The sequence below is a fragment of the Betta splendens genome, chromosome 6, assembly GCF_900634795.4.
Source record: "Betta splendens chromosome 6, fBetSpl5.4, whole genome shotgun sequence".
NCBI classification, from domain to species: Eukaryota; Metazoa; Chordata; class Actinopteri; order Anabantiformes; family Osphronemidae; genus Betta; species Betta splendens.
The window spans coordinates 2,727,636-2,753,621 of NC_040886.2; the positions used below are offsets into that span (position 1 = coordinate 2,727,636).

Genomic DNA, 25,986 nt, shown 5'->3' on the forward strand with positions numbered 1-25,986 from the left:
GATGGCTGAGCGGTCTAAGGCGCTGCGTTTGGGTCGCAGTCTCTTGAGCTTACTGAGACACAAATAAAGTCATTTTAGTTGTCATTTATGCCATTCATGCTGATTATTGGGATGTCTTTACTATAGGTAAGAACAGATTATCTGTAACTCTGTGTGTTGTTCCCGTAAAAAAGCAAAACTGAGCTTTTACAGTCATGGTAGATGTTATGGCAAAAATTGTCTCTTCTTTATTTCTATGTCTCTTCCTTATTTCTATGCAGTTATTATACGAGTTATGACTTATGTTCTGCAATTAATATCTTATGTTTTGTCTTACTGTATGCATTTGACATTTCACCTAGATTGTTCAATGGTTGTCTCTGCCTGATAGACTCTCAACTCTAGCTCCCAAACCCAAGGTCAGGGAGTTGTGTCTCTGTCTGTTGAGACTTGGTGCTCCTTTCTCACAGATAGTTGGACGTCAGCAATGCAGGTGTGAGAAAGTAAAAATCTTCACACACACTGCGACAGGGAGGAGATGGTGCATGTAATTTGATTGGGTTAGAAACACATTCCACCCTAGTCGGACAGAGAAGCTAAAAGGCAGAAGCAACTTGAGGATCGTGGGCTCTTTGCATCACACCTTCGTGGTGTGTGCACTGATCTCCCCAGCTGGTTTTTGGTTTGTTGATGTGCACGATCAACATCCATGCTTTTTATTTGCTTTCCCCATTATTTTTATTTTCTTTATTATTTCAATAAATTGCACAAAAGGACAACTCTCTCTCATCTACTTCTTTATGGAAAATTTCCACCACAGAAATTGGCGTTGTCGGCAGGATCCCGCGGCAGGTCGTCTGGACGGTGTGACCAGGGATGATAGTCCTGAGGACTAGGGTCGCTCAGCCTCCAAACCTCTACAGACATTCAGAGCTGGGAGGACTGCTCACCCGTCTGGATCGCCTCTGACGAGATCCACGAACTCAGATTCAAACTCAAATCCTAATTTGGCTCGGCTCGGTGAGAGAGATTCCTTTTAATTTGGGAAAAAACAAAAAGAAAATATAACTAGGAAAAGAGATAATAATATTTCTAAAACGACTATGTGGCTGAAAACATCTAAAATATAATAATTAGGACCAAACAATTTTTTTTAATTAAAAAATTTAATATTCGGGTAAAAATTAATTAGGTCAAAGTCTGCCCTGGTGGTCGAGACGGTGGTTGCTAAGGGTTGGCTCGTGGGACCGAGCTTGTTTTGTCTGTACTGAGGATACAGACCAGTGTGCAGATCTGAGCGCAGTCCAAAGGGTGTGGACAAGGAAATAAAAGACGGCTTCTGAAATACGGAGCGCGTTTGCAGGGGGAAGTGGTTTTGAGATACGAGGGACCCGGGTCTTAGAGGGGCCTGACGGTGAGGGACCACTTCCGAGAACCCTGTCGCTGATCTGAGCGGTTCCCTTTCTACGGAGACGTCCGTGGAAGAGAAATTTCGAAAAAAGGTTCCGGCCGGAACACATAAAAATCTAAGGCAGGAAACCGCCGGGACTCTGAAAGATGGGTTCGGGGCGATCTAAGTCTCCACCACCAGACTGCAGCATTACAAAATTAAAAGTAATTATAAAAGTAAAAAGTAAATATGGTTATTAGTGCGTTTCATGTTTCCATGAGTGGGAAACTGGTTATGGGTTCAAAAGGAGAATCGCTTTGTGTAAGGACATATGCACCTTAAAAGAAAAATTAGAGACAAAAGAAAATACTTGAAAAAGCAAAACTATCAAAACTAAAGCCCTAAAAGAAACAAAAGATGAAAGTAACGGAAAGAAAGGAGATAACAACTCTGGGGAAGAATTGTTTGCACTCTGCCACACCACACGCACACCACACACACACACATCATGTCAAGATCAAATGCTCCCACTGTTTCTGCTCTCTATTCTAATGCAGAACTGAGCGCGATGAGGGTAAATCCGGATCTGGACTCCTTTCCCACCATCAGCAGAAGAACCAAAGGAGAAGAAGCGCCGACCAACAACCAGAACAGGGTGGAAGCTCTGACACCACAGCAGCTGGAGGACACAGACCACAGCATGGACGCCTCAGCGACTCTCACAACGTCTGCAGTCATCACGTTCTGGGCTCATCAGATGAAACAGCTACTACAAGCGTGTGTGTCTGACACAGACACCTGCTTATGACAATCAGCAAAGGAAAACAAGGACAGAGCAACAGCAGAGAAGACGTGCTCTGACACAGACACTGGTTGAAACAACAGGAGAGGCTTCAGACGTGATCGGCCCAAAAGAGCTGCATGCGAGGATCCAGGAAAGGTCTGTCATCGAGGAACAACTGTCCCATTGAAAGGCTTCACCCACTGGCGCTCACATCAGACTGATGGTTGGGGAAGGAGGAAGGTGACGGTTCCTTTTCACGTGACGTACAAGACGGTACCGCAAACACACACATACATTCATACACGCAATGAAGAAACACGCTTACAGCTGATACACGCTCAAATTCATGTTCATGCTTATCTGCTCGCAATGAAGAATTGCTTTCTGCTCAAAAAAATCCCAGGGTGATTTTAAAATGATGACAAACAGCTAAATGACAACTGCTGCATGACTTTGCAGTCTGATGGGTTTAAACTATTTCAATTTGCAACAAATTCAGTAATAAAATCCTTCATGTTTCTAAAAAGGGTTTGTGCACAATATAGGTTTGTCTGGCCAGACTAGAAGACTGTAGAAAAACAAAACAGACTGTAGGAAAAAAAAAAAAAAACTATAGGAAGACTGAGACTGACTGAAACAGACTATTAATGACTATTAAAGGGAAGACGACTATTAGAGAGAAGTAATAATAATTACTGTACGTACCAGACTATTAAAGAAAACTTATTGTTTCACTGTCTTGTGCAACATCTGACAGAAAGACACCTTAACATTAATTGTTGCTTTCAAATTTATGCCCAGTTAAATTTTTAGGAAGAGATCTCATGTGTAGTTTAGATATTTGATTGATTTCCACTCCAGACGGAGTGCAGGTTACATCAACAGACATTCTAAATAATCCCTCTTTTGTTGGTGTTAACTTCAGCTCAGCTGTGCTCTTATCATTGGCTGCTGAGGGGGGGCTGTAACTGAGGCCCTCACACAGGCTGCATCACAGCTTGTTTATGATTTCACACACACACACACACACACACACACTGACAAACTGACCTCAACTTCCCTCTTTTGGGATGAACACAGGTCTGCGCTTGCGATTTCTTTTCCTAACGAACAAAAAGATTTTGATTTTTATTCTACAGTTCCACACGTCCCTCTGTTAAAAACATGATGGAGACAGATGACAGGACGTGGGTCCTTTCGTGAACAGATGTCAACGGGGTGGAGACTGGTGAACGACTTCTGACCCCATGTGATGTATTCACCTACTTTGCATACTTTAGAAAACTTTTTTTTATTCTGCCTGTTATGTGCAGCAAACAGTGAACTTGGTACCTCCACATTCTAATGACACACTACATGCTTTTGTTTTTATTTTGATTTTTCAGAGGACGCTCTGACCCAACACTCAGCCTTACAGGAAGCCCTGCTTCCCTGTGGCTCACACACAGACATGATGTAGGTTTGATCAGAGGATGTGAACCAGTGGTCATCACACCTAAATCTGACCACAGACCATGTAAACAACACCACCCTCTTAAAGGAGCCAAAGATGGCGTTACTGCAGACACCGCTAAGATACTGAAACATTGGATGCTACAGGCCACAAAGAGCCTGTCTAAATTACAGTTTGTTCAGACAAAGGTTATTTTTCTGGGTCATTGTAATTACAGCTGATGGCAAATCCATCTCACCCAACAGAGTTAAAGCAATTTGAAACCTGCCTAAACCGTGCACGTAAAAACAGCTGATGTCTTTTCTAGGTCTTTGTTCTTATTGTAGGACCTTCAGTCCTAACTTTACTGTCTTTGAGGCCCCACTCAGGGTTCTGATGCAGACATCTTCATCGTCCACTTCTTGTCTCACGTGGACGTCTGAGGCTGAACAACGTTCACTGACCTCATGCTTGCTCTTCAGTTGGCTCCTACTTTGGGTCTTCCTGATCTGACCCTACGTGACCTTTCACTCAAACAGTGGATGAGAAATCAGGTTGTACGACTTCTGTTCTTTTGTCCTCATACTGTGTCTTTGATTCTTTTGGAATAGATCACATCTTTCTACAGCCTGATGGCTTAGATGCAACACCACCTTACTCAACATGCTGAACATTATTATCAAGAGGTCGTCTTGAAGTCTGGCTCTTTGCTAAGACACTACTCTGCTCAGGCTGCAGAGTTGATCGCGTTGACTGAAGCTAGTAAACTAGCAGAAGGAGAGACTGTTACCATCTACAGACTCCACAGATGCTTGTCACACGTTGGTTCTCTGTGGAAGCATGGGAAGCTTTGAAGTCTGATTGCAAACCTATCTTACATCATGATAAGGTTCTGCTTTGCTGGACGCTGTCCTGCTACAGTACCTACAGCTAATGCTGTTTGTAACTGTCCCACTCACAACATCAGTGACGACTTTGTTTCTGCCGACATGCAGCTGCAGACGCTGCTGCGAAGGTCGCTGCCCAACAACCCCTCCCTCTCCTGATCCTCGTTTCCTCTCCTCATCCTTGTTTCCTCTCTCCAACTCTCTCTATCCTTTCCTTCCTATCTCCCTGTGCTTTAAACATTTTCTACCTCACAGGAACGCAGACTCTGGCTGACGCATGGTTCCACCTGTAGCCACTGAGTCTGGTTTGGGCCTGATGACACGCCGTGCCACCCAAACACCTTTTCCCCATAATTCAGATTTCCCAACAGGTGAAAGCAGGCGACAGGACCATTACACCATCCAACCAGGGCACTGGGTGATCGTTAAGGAGTTCAGGAGGAAGCACTGGGACTCCAAACGGTGGCGAGGTCCCTTCCAGGTCCTTCTGACGACCCACACGGCTGTGAAGATCACAGAAAGAGTGACTTGGATCCACTCCATCCAGGAAGGTCCCGGATCCGACAGACGACCCTCCATCTACACCACACGAGAAAACCACCACTGACGAAAAGAATTAAGAAGAACGACCCTCGCTGTGCTCACACACGCACTGAGGCGAGGCTGCGTTGACCGTTCAGCTAAAGGTGTGAGCCAAGCGCCGCCTGAAGCTGCGCCGATGAATCACACTATCAGACCATACATCTACACACACGTTCCTGAGAAAACACACACACGAGCAGCCTTGAGTTGCCGACGCTGGACGACGTGTAGACTCTTCACATCACGGGAGTGACAGTGACTCAGACGACATTGGGAGGAAACCTGGCGGTGATAACGAACCCCAAGTGTCTCTGTGATCAGCTGATCACAACCTGAAGAACCCCAACGAACTGTCAATACTTCAACACACAGGTTGGAAACAATCTAACGCTACTGTTCAACAGGACGAAGCAGATTGTTACGAGACATCAATTGTAAACATGCTTTGTTAGACTTCATTTTATGTTACTTGGATTATTGCCTTTAGCATATGATGTTTCTATGTAACTTTACACACTACTTTTGAATGAGAAAATTCACAACAACAACAACACTGAGTTTAAATATCCTGAAGTTGATTTGGTGTTTAATTTGCTCACAATCACTTTATTCACTGCTACAATTAGTTCTATCCTTCATCTACAGATGAAAGACAACAGAAGCGGAAATATGCATCATCATTCTGGTTAAATCCCTGAATCTCCTATTCGCTCTAGACGCAAATGTACAATTAAAGATCTGAAAGCATTAAATCTATCTTAAGAATATATGAAACAGAACCCCACCGGAAACCTATGTCTATCATACATTAATTGTCTTTATTACATTACAATTGAATGGCCATAGACACGTTGTTAGCAGAGAAAAGAGGCGTTTGTGTTATGTTTGGAGACGCATGTTGTACTTACATCCTGAATAACACTGATTCTAATGGTATTGTGGCGAAGGCGCTACACGGCCGTCAGAATCTCAGCTAACTCTGGTATAGATTCTTCCTCTTGGAATTGGCTAGACGAAATGTCTGGAAAATGGAAATCTGTTCTCATGTCCGCAGCTGTTTCCTTTATCATTGAGATGGCTGTGATTCTCTTGTTTGGTTTTTGCGTTATCCCACTGGTTAGAGGTCTCATCATGCGTGCGACCTCAGCAACACTCGTATCAAATGACACAATGCACTATGTTCAAAAATCCCAACTCTAATTCACTTAATAACTTTGACGATTGTCTTAGGCTATCTGATCACAAAATATAATCTGATACAAATATGATTATTGACTTATTTTCTTCACATGCTCATACAGAGGTTATTCTTGTATAACTACCCACCAAAAACTGCTCCCAATCTTTTGTCCCTAAGTTACTTGCATTTTATGTGAAGGTGTATTTTGAATCTTGATGAGTTAATACCCTATTGTTTCATTTGCAAGGATCTTTTATTATTACAGAATGTGATGTTGACAATTTTTCTTCTTAGTGGTTGATTAATGTGTAATCAAAAGGGGGGAGTGTTATGGCAAAAATTGTCTCTTCTTTATTTCTATGTCTCTTCCTTATTTCTATGCAGTTATTATACGAGTTATGACTTATGTTCTGCAATTAATATCTTATGTTTTGTCTTACTGTATGCATTTGACATTTCACCTAGATTGTTCAATGGTTGTCTCTGCCTGATAGACTCTCAACTCTAGCTCCCAAACCCAAGGTCAGGGAGTTGTGTCTCTGTCTGTTGAGACTTGGTGCTCCTTTCTCACAGATAGTTGGACGTCAGCAATGCAGGTGTGAGAAAGTAAAAATCTTCACACACACTGCGACAGGGAGGAGATGGTGCATGTAATTTGATTGGGTTAGAAACACATTCCACCCTAGTCGGACAGAGAAGCTAAAAGGCAGAAGCAACTTGAGGATCGTGGGCTCTTTGCATCACACCTTCGTGGTGTGTGCACTGATCTCCCCAGCTGGTTTTTGGTTTGTTGATGTGCACGATCAACATCCATGCTTTTTATTTGCTTTCCCCATTATTTTTATTTTCTTTATTATTTCAATAAATTGCACAAAAGGACAACTCTCTCTCATCTACTTCTTTATGGAAAATTTCCACCACAGTAGACTACTAGTCTTAGTTGCTGTGCACAAACTCCAGTATCCTATGATGACAGTGCTTCAAATTCCTCTTTTGACAATTTATTTGGAGATGCCATCTTTCTTGCTTTTTCTTAGAAAATAAGAAATGATTGTTTGATATCCCTAGCCTTTTGGAGACTGAAACCTGATGGGGTAAAGCATCTTTACTTTTTCTAAGACATAAACAACATTATTCTTTAGACAATAATAGGACATTCACGATATTAGTTGTAACAGAATAGTTGTATTAATGTCTTTTCAGCTGTGGAACAGGAAAATCGATGATTTTTGGGTCAGGATGGCCGAGCGGTCTAAGGCATGCGTTCAGGTCGCAGTCTCCCCTGGAGGCGTGGGTTCAAATCCCACTTCTGACATCTTCTTTAGAGGTAGAAAATAGACGTAGGAATGTCACAAATCCTGTTTTAGACTTTGTTCTACTTAGGGAAACACTATGTGCTGGAGAAGGATTCTGCGATTGAGCTTACTGAGACACAAATAAGTTCATTTTAGTTCTCATTCATGCCATTCATACTGATTATTGTAATGTCTTTACAATATGTAAGAACAGATTATCTATAACACTGTGTGTTGTTCCGTAAAACAGCAAAACTGAGCTTTTCCAGTCAGGGTGGCCTACTAGTCTTAGTTGCTGTGTACAAATTCCAGTATCCTTAGATGAAAGGGCTTTTGGGTACCAAAACCTGATGGGGTAAAGTGTTTTTAACTTTTCTAAGACATAAACAACATTATTTTTAGACAATAATAAGACATTCACAATATTAGTTGTAACTGAATAGTTGTAATAATGTCTATTGAGGTGTGGAACAGGAAAATAGATGATTTTTTGGTCAGGATGGCTGAGCGGTCTAAGGCGCTGCGTTCGGGTCGCAGTCTCTTGAGCTTACTGAGACACAAATAAAGTCTTTTTAGTTGTCATTTATGCCATTCATGCTGATTATTGGGATGTCTTTACTATAGGTAAGAACAGATTATCTGTAACTCTGTGTGTTGTTCCCGTAAAATAGCAAAACGGAGCTTTTACAGTCAGGGTGGCCTACTAGTCTTAGTTGCTGTGCACAAACTCCAGTCTCCTATGATGACAGTGCTTCAAATTCCTCTTTTGACAACTTATTTGGAGATGCCATCTTTCTCGCTTCTTCTTAGAAAATAAGAAATGATTGTTTGTTTTCCCTAGCCTTTTGGAGACTGAAACCTGATGGGGTAAAGCGTCTTTACTTTTTCTAAGGCATAAACAACATTATTCTTTAGACAATAATGGGACATTCAAGACATTAGTTGTAACAGAATATTTGTATTAAGGTATTTTCAGCTGTAGAACAGGAAAATAAACGCTTTTTGGTTCAGGATGGCCGAGCGGTCTAAGGCGCTGTGTTCAGGTCGCAGTCTCCCCTGGAGGCGTGGGTTCAAATCCCACTTCTGACATCTTCTTTAGAGAAACAAAATAGACATAGGAATGTCACAAACCCTGTTTTCGACTGAGCTTTTCCAGTCAGGGTGGCCTACTAGTCTTAGTTGCTGTGTACAAATTCCAGTGTCCTCTGATGAAAGGGCTTTTGGGTACCAAAACCTGATGGGGTAAAGCGTTTTTAACTTTTCTAAGGCAAAAACAACATTATTCTTTAGACAGTAATAAGACATTCACAATATTAGTTGTAACAGAATAGTTGTATTAATGTCTATTGACGTGTGGAAAAGGAAAATAGATGATTTTTTGGTCAGGATGGCCGAGCGGTCTAAGGCGCTGCGTTCAGGTCGCAGTCTCTTGAGCTTATTGAGACACAAATAAAGTCATTTTAGTTGTCATTTATGCCATTCATGCTGATTATTGGGATGTCTTTACAATAGGTAAGAACAGATTATCTGTAACACTGTGTGTTGTTCCCGTAAAATAGCAAAACTGAGCTTTTACAGTCAGGGTGGCCTACTAGTCTTAGTTGCTGTGCACAAACTCCAGTCTCCTATGATGACAGTGCTTCAAATTCCTCTTTTGACAATTTATTTGGAGATGCCATCTTTCTTGCTTCTTCTTAGAAAATAAGAAATGATTGTTTGTTTTCCCTAGCCTTTTGGAGACTGAAACCTGATGGGGTAAAGCGTCTTTACTTTTTCTAAGGCATAAACAACATTATTCTTTAGACAATAATAGGACATTCACGATATTAGTTGTAACAGAATAGTTGTATTAATGTCTTTTCAGCTGTGGAACAGGAAAATGGACGCTTTTTGGGTCAGGATGGCCGAGCGGTCTAAGGCGCTGCGTTCAAGTCGCAGTCTCCCCTGGAGGCGTGGGTTCAAATCCCACTTCTGACATCTTCTTTAGAGAAACAAAATAGACATAGGAATGTCACAAATCCTGTTTTCGACTGAGCTTTTCCAGTCACGGTGGCCTACTAGTCTTAGTTGCTGTGTACAAATTGCAGTGTCCTCTGATGAAAGGGCTTTTGGGTACCAAAACCTGTTGGGGTAAAGCGTTTTTAACTTTTCTAAGGCAAAAACAACATTATTCTTTAGACAGTAATAAGACATTCACAATATTAGTTGTAACAGAATAGTTGTATTAATGTCTATTGAGGTGTGGATGTCGTGTATTCTCTTTTCTCTTCAACCACGACAGAGATTTCACAAGAACTCAACTTTGAAGTTTAAATCAATAGCATACAAATTTATTATACATGACAAATTAAAACAATCATATAATGATTACAAAAGAGTAATAACAAGAGAGGCAGAGACCGAATTCACCTGCTTGTTCCTCTGCAGAGAGAACTGAGAGGTCGGAAAAGGTCCGCTGTGTGCTACCACCCTCTGCGAAGCGCTCTGAAAACCCCAGCCTGTGAAGGCCTGCTTTTAACCACCACCTAAAATCTTTCCACATGTCCAAATAAGGAAGTGTAGATGTTTTCCTCGGCTACTCGGAAAGTCCTGGCGCTGGGCCGTGTTATCTGTCCAGCTCCAGCTGCATCTGGCCCACCATCAACCTCCCAGTTCCTTTCTCAGGTCGGCGTGACATTTTGAATATTTCCTTAGGAACAGCTCGGATAAACATTGTTAACAACAACAGATTCTGCGAACACGGATTCTGCGAACCCAGTTTACGCAAACTCTTTCTCCCCACCCCACACGAACCCATCTACTCTCTGTACTTCTCTCATAAGCAATGATCAATTTTACTGCTAAAAGTAAATGTAAATGTCTGTTTCCTGGAGTCTATCCCAGATGCTCCCCAGACAACGACCCTGCCAAACTGCAAGGGTTGAGGAACAGTCACTGCATCTTAACCTGACCCGAACAGATTGTTCACTACGTATATAATAATATATGATATGATACAGAAATATACTACAAATCCCCTCCTCATGGGCATTTTAATGCCCATCAATCTTGAAAGCGAGCGGCCGAGAAAGCTTCTCTTTGACTCATCATGCTGCATTATATTAAATAGACATGAACTTCAACATTAAGATGACACAGCAAGGTTAAAGATTCACAAAATCTGTAGTAAATAGAACACCTAAGCTCTTCTTTCAGCTCCAACAGGTGATCCTCCCACGCTGCCTGTAAACAAGTACATTCAATAACAAGCCTCACATTTTCATTCTTCATTACACACTACAGTGTCCTCTTTATCACAACAGATTCTTCACAGACTCCACACCAACCATAGTCAATCATGACGGTCTGTGATCCCACGTCACCCAGCATCTGCAATTCAGCTCATGCACGGGCAAATTCAAACATCAGTGTATATCAACGATGCAGCTATGGGCGGCGCTCCGCCCACACCCTATAGCCGTGTTGGTCAGCGCAGCCCCACAATATTAGGTGGGTGAGGATTCCTGGTGTAGCTGGAATTGCAATATTGGACTCTCCATCAGCTCCTTCGGCTCCATCGACTCCTCCTTCATCCGTCAAGGTTGCTCTGGAAGCTGTGGCACTGCACCCTCTGTGTTGTCCTTGGAACCTCATCTGATGCCCTGCCTTTCTGCTAGCAACCCAGTTGGCCCAGCTTGCCTTCACGTTGAACATAGAGTCCCTCATTTCTGGACCGTTCAGGGCTCCAGCACACTTCTGCTGCACCATCCTCTGTCCCCCTCAGACTGGTGCTCCAGCTGTGACCTGAGAGCTGATAGCTGAGAGGCAGAAAGATCTGCACTATAGTGCAGCATAAACCATCCTACAGAGCTAGGGTTAGGGTTAGGCTGAATAGAACATATAGTTTGCTTTTTGTTCCAGGTTGTCGCTGTAGAAATCAAAAGATCAGAGAATATAAAAACCCACAGTCGTAGCAGGTCATAAGACACACCCTCCTCTGATACTGAAGTAACCTGTGGAGGGAGGTTAAGAGTAGGAGAGAAGTTGGTTAGGAAAGAAAATTAGTTTGAGCGAGATGTTTATGCTGACACAGTTTCTCCACTGCAACTCTGTGTAGAGAGAAGGGTTGAAGTTGTTAATGTGAGCTTCCTGTGGACAACAACACACTGAGATGTAGAATGAAAATTGTTAAACCCTCATTATATATAATCAACAACAAGAAACATCATCGACATGTGTGTTATGGGAAAAATTGTCTCTTCCTTATTTCTATGTGTTATGGGAAAAATTGTCTCTTCCTTATTTCTATGCATTTCTAAGCAGTTATTATATGATTTATGACTTATGTTCTGCAATTAATATCTTATGTTTTGTCTTACTGTATGCATTTGACATTTCACCTAGATTGTTCAATGGTTGTCTCTGCCTGATAGACTCTCAACTCTAGCTCCCAAACCCAAGGTCGGGGAGTTGTGTCTCTGTCTGTTGAGACTTGGTGCTCCTTTCTCACAGATAGTTGGACGTCAGCGATGCAGGTGTGAGAATGTAAATATCTTCACACACACTGCGACAGGGAGGAGATGGTGCATGTAATTTGATTGGGTTAGAAAGACATTCCACCCTAGTCGGACAGAGAAGCTAAAAGGCAGAAGCAACTTGAGGATCGTGGGCTCTTTGCATTACACCTTCGTGGTGTGTGCACTGATCTCCCCAGCTGGTTTTTGGTTTGTTGATGTGCACGATCAACATCCATGCTTTTTATTTGCTTTCCCCATTATTTTTATTTTCTTTATTATTTCAATAAATCGCACAAAAGGACAACTCTCTCATCTACTTCTTTATGGAAAATTTCCACCACAGAAATTGGCGTCACGAACAGGATCCGCTGCAGGTCGTCTGGACGGTGTGACCAGGGACGATAGTCCTGAGGACTAGGGTCGCTCAGCCTCCAAACCTCTACAGACATTCAGAGCTGGGAGGACTGCTCACCCGTCTGGATCGCCTCTGACGAGATCCACGAACTCAGATTCAAACTCAAATCCTAATTTGGCTCGGCTCGGTGAGAGAGATTCCTTTGATTTGGGAAAAACAAAAAGATTGGAACTTTTATTTTTAATTTAGCTGAAACATTTCAATTGGTTGAAAAAAAAGGGAAAGAAATCTTCTATTTGGTTGAAACACTAAATTTGAAAAAGGAAAATTAATTAGATCGAGAAAAAGAGAAAAAAAAAATCCCAATAATACATGTTCTTAATTAGGTGAAAGTCTGCTCTGGATGGTGAGACGTCGGTTGCTAAGGGTTGGCTCGTGGAACCGAGCTTCCGTCTGTACTGAGGATACAGACATGTTTTTTTTGATCTGTGCGTGGTCCACACGTGGGGGACTGAGTATAAAAGACGGCTTCTGAAAGAGGGAGCGCGTTTGCAGAGTGAAGTATTTTCAAGATACGAGGGACCCGGGCCTAGAGGGGCCTAACGTTGAGGAAATACTTCGGGAAAGGCTCTGTCGCCAGATCAGGTTGGTTCCCTTTTTACGGAGACGTCCGATAAAAAGGCATTTTGGGAAGGTTCCGGCCGGAACACACAAAAAATCTAAGGCAGGAAACCGCCGGACTCTGAAAGACGGGTTCGGGGCAATTTGAGTCTTCACCACCAGACAGAAACCGTACAAAACTAAACGTAATTAAAGTAAATATGGTTATTAGTGCGTTTCATGTTTCCATGAGTGGGAAACTGGTTATGGGTTCAAAAAGAGAATCACTTAGTGTAAAGGACATACGCACCTTAAAAGAAAAATTAGAGACAAAAGAAAATACTTGAAAAAGCAAAACTATCAACACTAAAGCCCTAAAAGAAACAAAAGAGTGATGAGAGTAACAGGAAAAAAGGAGATAACAACTCTGGGGAAGAATTGTTTGCACTCTGCCACACACACACACCACACACACACACCACACACACACATATCATGCCAAGAGCAAATGCTCCCATTGTTTCTGCTCTCTATTCTAATGCAGAACTGAGCGGGATGAGGGTAAATCCGGATCTGGACTCCTTTCCCACCATCAGCAGAAGAACCGAAGGAGAAGAAGCGCCTGACCAACAACCAGAACAGGGTGGAAGCTCTGACACCACAGCAGCTGGAGGACACAGACCACAGCATGGACGCCTCACAGACTCCCACAACGTCTGCAGCCATCACGTTCTGGGCTCCTCAGATGAACCAGCTACTACAAGCATGTGTGTCTGACACAGACACCTGCTTATGACAATCAGCAAAGGAAAACAAGGACAGAGCAACAGCAGAGAAGACGTGCTCTGACACAGACACTGGTTGAAACAACAGGAGAGGCTTCAGACGTGATCGGCCCAATAGAGCTGCATGCGAGGATCTAGGAAAGGTCTGTCATCGAGGAACAACTGTCCCATTGAAAGGCTTCACCCACTGGCGCTCACATCAGACTGATGGTTGGGGAAGGAGGAAGGTGACGGTTCCTTTTCACGTGACGTACAAGACGGTACCGCAAACACACACACACACATTCATACACGCAATGAAGAAACACGCTTACAGCTGATACACGCTCAAATTCATGTTCATGCTTATCTGCTCGCAATGAAGAATCGCTTTCTGCTCAAAAAAAAATCCCACAGAGTGATTTTACAATGATGACAAACAGCTAAACGACAACTGCTGCATGACTTTACAGTCTGATGGGTTCAAACTATTTTAACTTGCAACAAATTCAGTAATAAAATCCTTCATGTTTCTAAAAATACTTGTGCACACTATAGGTTTGTCTGGCCAGACAGTAGAAAAACAAAACAGACTGTAGAAAAAAAAAAAAAACAGACTATAGGAAGACTGAAACTGACTGAAACAGACTATCAATGACTATTAAAGTGAAGACAACTATTAGAGAGAAGTAATAATAATTACTGTACGTACCAGACTATTAAACTATTAAAAACTTATTCTTTCACTGTCTTGTGCAACATCTGACAGCAAGACACCTTGAGATTTATTGTTACTTTCAAATTTATGCCCAGTTAAATTTTTAGGAAGAGATCTCATGTGTAAATTAGGTATTTGATTGATTTCCACTCCAGACGGAGTGCAGGTTACATCTACAGACATTCTAAATAATCCCTCTTTTGCTGGTGTTAATTTCAGCTCAGCTGTGCTCTTATCATTGGCTGCTGAGGGGGGGCTGTAACTGAGGCCCTCACACAGGCTGCATCACAGCTTGTTTATGATTTCACACACACACTCAAACTGACCTCAACTTCCCTCTTTTGGGATGAACAGGTCTGCGCTTGCGATTTCTTTTACTAACGAACAAAAAAGATTTTTATTTTTATTCTACAGTTCCACACGTCCCTCTGTCAAAACATGATGGAGACAGATGACAGGACGTGGGTCCTTTCGTGAACAGATGTCAACGGGGTGGAGACTGGTGAACGACTTCTGACCCCATGTGACGTATTGCATACTTTAAAAAAAAAAACTTTTTTTTTATTCTGCCTGTCATGTGCAGCAAACAGTAAACTGGGTACCTCCACACTCTAATGACACACATTACACGCTTTCGTTTTTATTTTTATTTCAGAGGACGCTCTGACCCAACACTCAGCCTCACAGGAAGCCCTGCTTCCCTGTGGCTCACACACAGACATGATGTAGGTTTGATCAGAGGATGTGAACCAGTGGTCATCACACCTAAATCTGACCACAAACCATGTAAACAACAGCACCCTCTTAAAGGAGCCATACAGTAGATGGCGTTACTGCAGACACCACTAAGCTACTGAAACATTGGATGCTACAGGCCACAAAGAGCCTGTCTAAATTACACTTTGTTTAGACAAAGGTTATTTTCTGGGTCATTGTAATTACAGCTGATGGCAAATTCATCTCACCCAACTGAGTTAAAGCAATTTGAAACCTGCCTAAACCGTGCACGTAAAAACAGCTGATGTCTTTTCTAGGTCTTTGTTCTTATTGTAGGACTTTCGTTCCTAACTCTACTGTCTTTGAGGCCCCACGCAGGGTTCTGATGCAGACATCTTCATCGTCCACTTCTTGTCTCACGTGGACGTCTGAGGCTGAACAACGTTCACTGACCTCATGCTTGCTCTTCAGGCTCCTACTTTGGGTCTCCCTGATCTGACCCTACGCGACCTTTCACTCAAACAGTGAATGAGAAATCAGGTTGTACGACTTCTGTTCTTTTGTCCTCACTGTGTCTTTGATTCTTTTGGAATAGATCACATCTTTCTACAGCTCGACGGCTTAGATACAACACCACCTTACTCAACATGCTGAACGTTACTATCAAGACGTCGTCTTGAAGTCTGGCACTTTGCTAAGACACTACTCTGCTCAGGCTGCAGAGTTGATTGCGTTGACTGAAGCTATTAAACTAGCAGAAGGAGAGTCTGTTACCATCTACACAGACTCACAGACGCTCTGTGGAAGCATAGGAAGCTTTTGAAGTCTGATTGCAAACCTATCTCACTTCATGATTAGGTTCTGCTTTGCTGGACGCTGTCCTGCTGCTTACAGCTAATGCTGTTTGTAACTGTCCAACATCAGTGACGACTTTGTTTCTGCCGACATGCAGCTGCAGACGCTGCTGCGAAGGTCGCTGCCCAACAACCCCTCCCTCTCCTGATCCTTGTTTCCTCTCTCCAACTCTCTCTATCCTTTCCTTCCTCTCTCCCTGTGCTTTAAACATTTTGTACCTCACAGGAACGCAGACTCTGGCTGACGAATGGTTCCACCTGTAGCCATGGAGTCTGGTTTGGGCCTGATGGAAGCAGTGCCGCCCAAACACTTTTTCCCCACAATTCAGATTTCCAACAGGTGAAAACAGGCGACAGGACCACTACACCATCCAACGAGGGGACTGGCGATCGTTAAGGAGTTCAGGAGGAAGCATTGGGACTCAAAACGGTGGCGAGGTCCCTTCCAGGTCCTTCTGACGACCCACACGGCTGTGAAGATCACAGAAAGAGCGACTTGGATCAACTCCATCCAGGAAGGTCCCGGATCCGACAGACGACCCTCCATCTACACCACACGAGAAAACCACCACTGACGAAAAGAATTAAGAAGGACGACCCTCGCTGTGCTCACACACGCACTGAGGCGAGGCTGCGTTGACCGTTCAGCTAAAGGTGTGAGCCAAGCGCCGCCTGAAGCTGCACCGGTGAATCACACTATCAGACCATACATCTACACACACGCTCCTGAGAAAACACACACACGAGCAGCCTTGAGTTGCCGACGCTGGACGACGTGTAGACTCTTCACATCACAGGAGTGACAGTGACTCAGACGACATTGGGAGGAAACCTGGCGGTGATAACGAATCCCAAGTGTCTCTGTGATCAGCTGATCACAACCTGAAGAACCCCAACGAACTGTCAAGGTGTCAACAAACAGGTTGGAAACAATCTAACGCTACTGTTCAACAGGAAGAAGCAGATCGTTACAGACATCAATTGTAACCATGCTTTGTTAGACTTCATTTTATGTTACTCTGATTATTGCCTTTATCACATGATGTTTCTATGTAACTTTACACACTACTTTTGAATGAGAAAATTTCACATGATTCACAACACTGAGTTTAAATATCCTAAAGTTGATTTGGTGTTTAATTTGCTCACAATCACTTTATTCACTGCTACAATTAGTTTTATCCTTCATTTACAGATGAAAGACAACACAAGCGGCAATATGCATCATCATTCTGGTTAAATCCCTGAATCTCCTATTCGCTCTAGACGCAAATGTACAATTAAAGATCCGAAAGCATTAAATCTATCTTAAGAATATATGAAACAGAACCCCACCGGAAACCTATGGCTATCATACATTAATTGTCTTTATTACATTACTATTGAATGGCCGTAGACACGTTGTTAGCAGAGAAAAGAGGCGTTTGTGTTATGTTTGGAGAGGCATATTGTACTTACATCCTGAATAACACTGATTCTAATGGTATTGTGGCGAAGGCGCTCCACGGCCTTCAGAATCTCAGCTAACTCTGGTATAGGTTCTTCCTCTTGGAATTGGCTAGACGAAATGTCTGGAAAATGGAAATCTGTTCTCATGTCTGCAGCTGTTTCCTTTATCATTGTGATGGCTGTGATTCTCTTGTTTGGTTTTTACGTTATCCCACTGGTTAGAGGTCTCATCATGCGTGCGACCTCAGCAACACTCTCGTATGAGATGACACAATGCACTATGTTCAAAAACCCCAACTCTAACTCACTTAATGACTTTGACGATGGTATTGGCTTATTTTCTTCACATGCCAATACAGAGGTTATTCTTGTTTAACTACCCACCAAAAACAGCTCCCAACCTTTTGTCCCTTAGTTACTTCCATTTTATGTGAAGGTGTATTTTGAATCTTGATGAGTTAATACCCTTATTGTTTCATTTGCAAGGATCTTTTATTATTACAGAATGTGATGTTGACAATTTTTATTCCTTTATGGTTTGATTAATGTGTAATCAAAAGGGGGGAGTGTTATGGCAAAAATTGTCTCTTCCTTATTTCTATGTGTTATGGGAAAAATTGTCTCTTCCTTATTTCTATGCATTTCTATGCAGTTATTATATGATTTATGACTTATGTTCTGCAATTAATATCTTATGTTTTGTCTTACTGTATGCATTTGACATTTCACCTAGATTGTTCAATGGTTGTCTCTGCCTGATAGACTCTCAACTCTAGCTCCCAAACCCAAGGTCGGGGAGTTGTGTCTCTGTCTGTTGAGACTTGGTGCTCCTTTCTCACAGATAGTTGGACGTCAGCGATGCAGGTGTGAGAATGTAAATATCTTCACACACACTGCGACAGGGAGGAGATGGTGCATGTAATTTGATTGGGTTAGAAAGACATTCCACCCTAGTCGGACAGAGAAGCTAAAAGGCAGAAGCAACTTGAGGATCGTGGGCTCTTTGCATTACACCTTCGTGGTGTGTGCACTGATCTCCCCAGCTGGTTTTTGGTTTGTTGATGTGCACGATCAACATCCATGCTTTTTATTTGCTTTCCCCATTATTTTTATTTTCTTTATTATTTCAATAAATCGCACAAAAGGACAACTCTCTCATCTACTTCTTTATGGAAAATTTCCACCACAATGTGTCATAGTCAGTCCGTAGAGCATATACAGTATCAGTCAGTCATGTCACTGTCATGAGCTCAGGGTTTTTGTCGTGCACGTGAGCTAAGAGAGTGACTCTTGCTCTATGAGAACTATAATTTAGAAAGGCTAGCCTGTGACCTTGTTCTGCTAAATGAGTCAGCAGTGTCACTCAGGGCCCATCAGTGATCCAGAGTTTGATCTTCTTTGTCCTCTTCTTTCCTGCAATGGAACAACACAGCTTTCCTGCGTATATTAATCATCTGTTTCACATAGAAACTTGGTTGATGCATTAAACACTGTTTTGTCAAGCAAAGCTTCATGCAATGTTAGTCTATGCGTTCGGCATATTTTTACAAGCTACACACTGTTCACAGTACTTTTTCGTCCCTCTATTGTCATTGTCACATTTACACTTTCCTTTTCATTCACTCCTCGACTTCCCTTAACTCCTTTTCTTCCTGACATACCCTGCTCCTGTCACTTTTCCTATCACTCCACAATGAGTCCCGCTGTGAGATCATATTCCTCTGTAGCGTAAGCTATTTACAGTATATACCAAATCAAATTTTGTGCCAACTCGACCACAACCTTTCCCCCATGGATTAAGTTCACCAACTTGGGATAAACCACAACAGAAACAGAATTGTCCATTCTCACAGCAGACGCCACACACACAAGTTCCCCAGTTACTAGGGACCGTCATAAAGCAATAATCAAAACAATTTTTTACAATACATTTTTCCCCCCTCAATAGACAGATAACTGTCCATTGAATTTGAAGCCGATTAAATCATTAAATTAAGATGGATGGATAAAAGAACACTAGCAAAACCCTAAAAGTAATTTCTTACTCTTATTTATCCTACGTATTCATCCCTACCAGGGATCATCATCAATCCCTGAATAAAACTGAGTGAAATTAAGGACGATGTCAATAGAAGGAACAAGAATGTTTAGACCTTAATAACTACAACATCAACACGAACTAATCTCATTATGAACACAGAATCATTGCGTTGTAGGAAACCTTTTTAAATTCAAGACGCATTGCGGATGCATGCATTAAGTGACTTTATGACAAAATTAACATAAAGACTAAATAAGCTGAATCCTCACAAACTATCAGAAATGACAGATGGACATAACACAACCTAGTTAACTGTTGGAAACGCAAAGCTATACCCTAGAAATTCAAACAACCCCACAATTATTGTTACGTCTAATTATAATTCCCCTGTGACTGTCAGAATTTGTAGTGATAACAAAATAGCTGTGGACGATAACTGAAGTATTGTAACCTATTAAAGAAAGTCCATATAAACCCACATACAGTCAAACCTCTTGCAGGATAAAGCACCGTCACTGTTGCTGCTCAGTCTCTTCCCCAGACCTCCTCCTTCTATGCCGTAAAGAACACCACAGCCCTGTCATATTTGTTTAAGGCCTGCAGACTGATGACATCTATGTTAACTGTTTAGCAAAAGGATGGAAAGAAAAAATTAACTGAGACCTGGTTTACACATTTGCTAAATGTGTCTTCTGCTTTGTTGGAATATATTAATGATAGTGATGATAAGAACTAAGTGGAACCTCATCAAAACATGTCAAGGTGATCATTAAAACTGCAGCCTCGCTTAAACAGTAGACGGACTGTGCAAATCCTAAATGTAGTGTAGTGAATTGTAGCTGCTTGCAGCACCACAATCCGTAGCATTACAATACAGTACTATAGAAGACTAAGCATTGTTGCAACAGTTACACCTTGCAGGTTCTGAATGGTTTGGTTTTTCTGTCTATTGGAGAACTGGCACAGTAGCAGTGAAAGGCACACCTGGTTTTAGTCACCTTAAAGTTTGATGTTTTCTGTAACCCATGAGAGCATGATGCGTTATACCAGCTTACATATTGTAGGGATCAAACTGCTGTTTACTGTATGAGGGAAACATGTACACTCTCCTCATTCCCTTTTTAGCTGATTGACCTCCTCAGATACTTCACTCACTTTATGGTATGTGGGAGGCCCTTCCTACAGTATTGCGGCTTGTCTAGTAAAACTTTCTTACCTCTTCACATCAATAATGTGAATGAGTCATTACCAATATCATGAGACAACTGTCTACAGTTAGTGTTAGTTGGAGAGATGAAATGAGGCATGTCTCAAAGTCTGGTGCACACAGTCTCTTCATCCACATACTTCACATTCACATTGTTTTTAACACCGTCAATCACTGAGCATCAGATGGAGCATTTGTCAGCAGGGTGATTGAATTGGGAACTTTTTCTTGAAATATTCTCTATACCTTTGTCTTTCCCTTGCCTAGTAAAAATGGCATATTTTTTAATTTTTGAATCTTTTGGCAGGTTTAAGGACTAAGTCATTCTCACCGACCGACTTGTTTATTTTATTTCCAAATTTTAGATATTTGTCTGAGTCTCAAAGTACTAAAGTGTGCATCAAGGTGAAGTCACAGATTCAGAGGCATCTGGCTTTTTGGCTTTTGATGGAGCCCATCAACAAAGTTCATGAATCCTGGAGGTGTCTGGTCCTCTCTAGTACCCAGTTGAGTGGCCTCCACATTGATCAGCAGATCCCTTTGGTCTCGGCACTCCTCGTGAGCCTCGTAGCCAAGCAAAGCAATGGCTTCTTACGTGACCAGTCTTCCCACAGCAGTAGCATCTCACGCCTCCTTTGTGGCTGCCTCCTGTTCCTCTGCCTTCGTCTGCAGGGAATCCTCCTCTCCTCATAGGAGGTCGTCTTGTCCACCCTCCTGGTAGAATGGACATCACCTGAGGTGTGGCCATGTCTGGTAGTGTAGGTGGGGTCTGAGGAACGCTGGCTGGTTGAGCAGACACCATTCTCGTCTCTCTTTTCTCCCCCTCTTTTCGCTGCTGCTGGCGTGTTGCTTTTTTCACTGCCTCCTTTGCCTGCTTCTGACGCAGCTCAACAGCATGAACCACATGGTCAGTTATTTGTTCCAGTGACAAGTTGCAAAGTCCCACAGTTTCAGTCAGATCATTCTGATCTGGTCTTGAAGGCCGGGGCAGATTTTGACACTTTGCCCCTTTGACCAGCAGAGGAAGTCCATCAGAAACCTCATTTACCCGTTCGTCACCCACACACACTGATTCCTCATCTGACTCAGCCCACAGTGATCTACCTGCTCTGTCACGCAGACCACTTTCACTGCAGGAATTTCCAATTGAAATTTTCTCTGTGTTTAAATAAATGTCGGGCAGTTCTAACAACTCATCCCTTTTCACTGCCCTGTCTGTCCCTTCTAAATCAGCTACAGGGTGATCTGGCTTCTTTGTCCGTAATGGTTTTATTTCTTCTGCATCCATCTGGGACGCATCTGAAAGAGACTTAATTATAGAGATCTGATTAATTTGATTATCACCACATTGAGTCCTCTTTTTGCTCATCATTTTTGCACAGTTGATAAACAATTGCAACACTGCATTTTCTCTTTCCCGTTTAAGGCCTCGCTTTACAGATTTGTCTTTTATCTTATAGGTTTTTATAAAACCCTGCATCTCTGCACACTGCCTCAGATAAAATGTCCCCTCTGACGGCCAGGGCAACGTGGATTCATGTGTCCGCTTGCTCCATTTGTCTGAGCATTTCTGAATTTCTTTCATCAACACCTCGACTGGAGACATGCTCCCATCCACAGATCTCATTATTAAATATGTATCTTTACTGAAGATATGATTTCAACCCCTAATTACTGCAAATTATACTTGTAACTGAACTAATCTCAATCAGTGTTCATAACTGAAGTAAGTTCCTTGTCTTTACAACCCATAGTTAGTGAAAAGCAACATAAATATTAGACAGTTAAATTGTAATTAGACGCTTTTCCTTTCTGGGTATCTTGGTTTTACCTCTGTTTTAAGCAACTGGCCCGATAATCATTCCTAGTGACTGCTGAGCTGATGAGTTTTGATTTGTTCTGAATAAAAGAGTAAGTCTAATGCAAAGATAAACCAAACCACTGCAGAAACGCCCGCTTCAGAGCAACTGCTGAAGAAAAATTATAAGCGTCTTATTGGAGCTGATCATGTGCTTTGTTTATATTACTAGGTTTATACAAAATCAGCGTAATTGAAACACTTGATTTAACGTGATAGTGATGTCACAGGCTGTGCCTAACCCACATTAGGTCACAAATGGTGGTCTTGCTCATGAGAATGCAGCTGCTACAGACGCGTGAGCAGAAAGACCTTTGATATAAATGGAGGAATGTTTATTAACTTTGCCCAAATAACCTAGTTAACCTAGAACCAGACAGAATGGAAACTGAAAATGGAAAAATAGAAGCTAAATCCCACCAATACACCCTGACAGAAAGTATAACCAACACGCTGCAGACCACTACTAGTACACTAGCATGTACGTCGCATAAACCCCTTCTTGTGGTTCTATTCTCACCTACTGTATTACTAACATTTATTCTCACCTAATACTAACTAGGCACTACTAGTCTATACATACATACATCTGATCTGAAAAGTTGGTGAAAACTCAGGGGAGGGGTGAGGCGGAGCCGCAGACAGATGGAGGCTCGTAAGTACTCTGTTTGTCTTTGTACTTCCAGTCTGATTCTGCTCTTAGAGAAGCACACGGCTGACGGCTCTGAGCCAATTTAGAAGCATTAGCGTTACTGTAAAATTCCTTCCTCTTCAAACGACGTAGTAAACGTTTTGAACTTTATCTGCTGTCCGTTACAATAATAGTAATAATAGGAGCAAGAATAAGGCTTTACTGCAGTCTGCCAACTATGTGTCTATGTCTCTCCAATGCACACTCACACACACACCCGAGCCTACTGCTAGGACTAGTACGACACACACACCCTTGAACTTAATGCTCTGAGCAGTAAAACACATACACACACACTCTTCTCTCTCTCTGGAGCGTAAACAACAGAAGAGGCACACCCAATTCAGAGACCGCGCCTCAATTCACAACTCCCCGTTTTTTATTTTTTAATAAACAAAGGAGCCGCGGTCTTCACACATCGTGACCAGCTTGACCACTTCCAACCACAGTGCGGACACGTCGTCACCAAAAATGCACTAAAATACTCAGATTACGTCAAAATGATTATTAAATTACAAAGAAAAGTGAACACCATATAGGACAATCAAAAATGTTAAAGTATTAAACAACAACAAAAATTAAAAACCCAACTTTGTGTCGCCACCTGGCACCAAGCCAACGGCTCCCCCCCACTATCTGAAAACACACACGTATGAGGAGCGGGGATCTCTCTCTAGTCCACACACACACACACACACACACACACACACACACACACACACACCCCCGCCCTCCTGCTCTCTTTTCCTCTCTCCCTCACACACACACACACACTCCTTCTGCACCGGAGGAGTAGAGGAGCCGCTGTCAACCCAGCCTACTCAAATTTAAATCAGCAACAAGCAACTATTACGCCGTTTAACTTCACATACGTATATACACAAATACACACTTGATTAAACTTCATACACTATTGCCAGCACACTTCATCTTCATATGCATATCACAGAAAGCGCTTTTACCGGTTTCCCTATGTCTCTCAGGCCTCACAACTCATGAGAAAATCTACACTTGGATTGATCAGTCCCAAGCTTAATGTAGGTCTCCTCATACACACATAAACCTACAGTGCCTAAAACCAAAATTTGATTGAATGTGTAGCACAAGGTCACACTCTATTTCCTAATGCACTGAGGCCGCACCGTAACCTGATGCTTCTTACGCACCCCCCCCTGTAAATTTGGTGTACGCTTTTGAAATGGCACAATATAGCTCCTACCCTATAAAAGAGTAAATAGAGAGTGTCCAGTCCAGTGAAAAAATGTGCATATAATTTGCCACTTCAGCGTTGTTGGGCCGAAGCCATCGGCATCAGTTATGGTACTTACACAGCCTTTAGATATACTTTAACCAAATACAGACTTCAAAGCCCTTAATATTAGAGTGTCCAATCCGCGTCTGCCTTAAGTCAACATTTAAGTCAACGTCTAGAGGTCAATAGGCCATGTCATTTTTTATTTCCCCACAATGAAAGCAAAGCACACAAATAAAGCAGTTGATTAGTTATATTTATATACAGCAAATTATACAAGCAAATTCTCCACTGCCTCTCTCTGCTTATTCCCACACAGATTGTTTTCTAGAAATAGCCAAATCAGAATTTAGAACCTTCTAATGTAACCAACATTTGCCCATACTGCCCCCAACACAGAGAATCGTCATGTAAGAGCTTTAAGCGCATCTCACCTGTGGCCACCAGTGACGAGTCGTCTCGGGCTGGGTGCAGTCGGGCACCTGTCGGCTTCAGACCCGGCTTTCTTGCCTGCTTGGAGTGACGCCAATTTCTGTCGTGTATTCTCTTTTCTCTTCAACCACGACAGAGATTTCACAAGAACTCAACTTTGAAGTTTAAATCAATAGCATACAAATTTATTATACATGACAAATTAAAACAATCATATAATGATTACAAAAGAGTAATAACAAGAGAGGCAGAGACCGAATTCACCTGCTTGTTCCTCTGCAGAGAGAACTGAGAGGTCGGAAAAGGTCCGCTGTGTGCTACCAGCGGACCCTCTGCGAAGCGCTCTGAAAACCCCAGTCTGTGAAGGCCTGCTTTTAACCACCACCTAAAATCTTTCCACATGTCCAAATAAGGAAGTGTAGATGTTTTCCTCGGCTACTCGGAAAGTCCTGAGTGGGCTGTAAACAACCCAGTGCGCTGGGCCGTGTTATCTGTCCAGCTCCAGCTGCATCTGGCCCACCATCAACCTCCCAGTTCCTTTCTCAGGTCGGCGTGACATTTTGAATATTTCCTTAGGAACAGCTCGGATAAACATTGTTAACAACAACAGATTCTGCGAACACGGATTCTGCGAACCCAGTTTACGCAAACTCTTTCTCCCCACCCCACACGAACCCATCTACTCTCTGTACTTCTCTCATAAGCAATGATCAATTTTACTGCTAAAAGTAAATGTAAATGTCTGTTTCCTGGAGTCTATCCCAGATGCTCCCCAGACAACGACCCTGCCAAACTGCAAGGGTTGAGGAACAGTCACTGCATCTTAACCTGACCCGAACAGATTGTTCATTACCTATATAATAATATATGATATGATACAGAAATATACTACATGGAAAAGGAAAATAGATGATTCAAATTCCTCTTTTGACAATTTATTTGGAGATGCCATCTTTCTTGCTTTTTCTTAGAAAATAAGAAATGATTGTTTGTTATCCCTAGCTTTTTGGAGACTGAAACCTG

The 25,986-nt window shown here is 42.3% G+C and overlaps 1 long non-coding RNA gene and 3 other non-coding genes across 4 annotated transcripts; all 4 read left to right on the forward strand.

Moving 5' to 3' along the window:
* Positions 1-206: 206 nt before the first annotated feature.
* LOC129604234 (uncharacterized) lies at positions 207-7,116 on the forward strand. Its single transcript, XR_008694948.1, has 2 exons — positions 207-5,426; positions 5,700-7,116. It is a non-coding gene; the product is annotated as an uncharacterized LOC129604234 (long non-coding RNA).
* Positions 7,117-7,467: 351 nt separating this feature from the next.
* trnal-cag (transfer RNA leucine (anticodon CAG)) lies at positions 7,468-7,549 on the forward strand. The gene has a single exon. It is a non-coding gene; the product is annotated as a tRNA-Leu (tRNA).
* Positions 7,550-8,534: 985 nt separating this feature from the next.
* Positions 8,535-8,618, forward strand: trnal-cag (transfer RNA leucine (anticodon CAG)). Its single transcript has one exon. It is a non-coding gene; the product is annotated as a tRNA-Leu (tRNA).
* Positions 8,619-9,423: 805 nt separating this feature from the next.
* On the forward strand, positions 9,424-9,506 carry trnal-caa (transfer RNA leucine (anticodon CAA)). Its single transcript has one exon. It is a non-coding gene; the product is annotated as a tRNA-Leu (tRNA).
* Positions 9,507-25,986: the final 16,480 nt, after the last annotated feature.